A 2,533-nucleotide genomic window follows, 5' to 3' on the forward strand; every position below is an offset into this window, starting at 1 on the left:
TTACTATGAGTTTGTGTTTTTCTGTGATTCCAGGTAATTTCTGGCTAAAATTGAGGGAGTTGAGCAAAAATCTGATTCAAGCTGAAAAAGGACTGCAGATGCTGTTGGATTCTGACCTCCCTGCACTCAAAGTGGATTTTATGGAGCTACAGAAGTCCAAATGGCACGCTCTCAATTGCCTTGGAAAGTAGACATCCAGGGCTTTCCAGCAATATATAATAGTCCATACTTTTCTCAATGATAAACGACGTAAACTGGCGTTCAACGCCAGTTCCATGTTGCATTCTGGCGTTAAACGCCAGAAACAAGTTACAAGTTGGAGTTAAACGCTAGAAACAGGTTACAACCTGGTGTTTAACTCTGGAAACAGCCTAGGCACGTGTAAAGCTGTCTCAGCCCCAGCACACACCAAGTGGACCCTAGAAGTGGATTTCTGCACTATCTATCTTAGTTTACTCATTTTCTGTAAACCTAGGTTACTAGTTTAGTATTTAAACAACTTTTAGAGATTTATTTTGTAACTCATGACATTTTAGATCTGAACTTTGTATTCTTTGACGGCATGAGTCTCTAAACTCCATTGTTGGGGGTGAGGAGCTCTGCTGTGTTTCGATGAATTAATGCAACTGTTTCTGTTTTCTATTCAAACACGCTTGTTTCTATCTATGATGTTTATTCACACTTCAATATGATGGATGTGATGATCCGTGACACTCATCATCATCCTCAACCTATAAACGTGTGCCTGACAACCACCTCCGTTCTACCTTCGATTGAATGAATATCTCTTGGATTCCTTAATCAGAATCTTCGTGGTATAAGCTAGAATCCATTGGCAGCATTCTTGAGAATCCAGAAAGTCTAAACCTTGTTTGTGGTATTTCGAGTAGGATTCAGGGATTGAATGACTGTGACGAGCTTCAAACTCACAAGGGCTGGGCGTAGTGACAGACACAAAAGGATCAATGGATTCTATTCCTGCATGAGTGGGAACCGACAGATGATTAGCCGTGTGGTGACAGCGCACCTGGACCTTTTTCACTGAGAGGACGGATGGTAGCCATTGACAACGGTGATCCACCAACACACAGCTTGCCATAGGAGGAACCTTGCGTGCGTGAAGAAGAAGACAGGGAGAAAGCAGAGATTCAGAAGACAAAGCATCTCCAAAACTCCAACATATTCTCCATTACTGCAGAACAAGTATTCAATCCATGCTCTTTTATTCTTCGCAATTCATACTGATAATTATAATTGATTTCCTGACTAAGATTTACAAGATAACCATAGATTGCTCCAAACCAACAATCTCCGTGGGATCAACCCTTACTCACGTAAGGTATTACTTGGACGACCCAGTGCACTTGCTGGTTAGTGGTACGAGTTGTGAAAAGTGTGATTCACAATTCGTGCACCACTTGCCCCAGTGGATAAAGGGTTGTTTGAAGTTGATCTACTGTTTCCTTGAGGCGAACCTCTGATTCTCGGGGTGCTGGATTTGGACGTGGTACATTGGGAAGTGGTGGTGTTTGGGAGTCACTGGATTGGAATCGGGGTAAATGAGGATCGTATGGTGGCAAATGGTGAAAAAAAGCTTGTGAGTGTGGTGGTTCGAAGTTATGTTGAGAGGATGGCCTATAAGCACAGGGTGGGACTTGTTGGTAACTACAAGGTTGTCCAGCTGTCTATTTGCTTGGTATGCATTGTAGAATGGTCTTTGTCCATGATATCTTGGAGGGTGTTGTTGCCAAAAGGGTTGATCAGATCCTCTTGGCTCCATCCATCTTTGATTGCTCTGACCTTGTACATGTTCCTGTTATAACTTTCACTCCTTTCAACAATATTAGAACCAAACTCGAAGCGAGAGGGGTGAGAATTCATAGTAGCTAATGGAAATAAAAAGGAAAAATAAAGACAAATAAACAAGTAAAAAAAAATATTTACAATAACCAATAATAAGGCACACAATTGCAGTTCCCCAGCAACGGCGCCATTTTGACGTTAGGATTTTTGCTAGTAAAGAATTTATAAAAATAGTCACGTTGTAGATATAGTTTCTAAACTAACAGAAATCCCTTCATACAAACGTTTTGGTTGTCACAAGTAACAAACCCCTAAATAAATTGATAACCGAAGTATTCAAACCTCGGGTCGTCTTCTCAAGGAACTGCAGGGAAGTATGTTCTTATTATTGGTTATGAAGATTGTAAATTGGGGTTTTGAAGATGAGGAACAAGTAATTTAAATTGCAATTAAAGTAAGTAAAAGACTGTAATTTAAATAAATAACTGTAAAACACACTTTTGGAAAGGTATGAGAAATTAGAAGTCCTATCCTAGTTATCCTTATCAATGATGATGAAAATTGAATCTTAATTCCACTTAGTTAACCTTTGCTAGAGCAAGGGAAGGTCAAGTGACTAATTAGTTAGATCCTCAAATCCTAGTTAATCCCTAAGGAAAGATTGGGATTATTGAAGTTCATTTCAATTAGCAAAGATAACGATTATCAATCATGTTGAGTTTGATAACTC

Source organism: Arachis ipaensis, chromosome B1 (assembly GCF_059453495.1).
Source record: "Arachis ipaensis isolate K30076 ecotype BB chromosome B1, ASM5945349v1, whole genome shotgun sequence".
Classification (NCBI taxonomy): domain Eukaryota; kingdom Viridiplantae; phylum Streptophyta; class Magnoliopsida; order Fabales; family Fabaceae; genus Arachis; species Arachis ipaensis.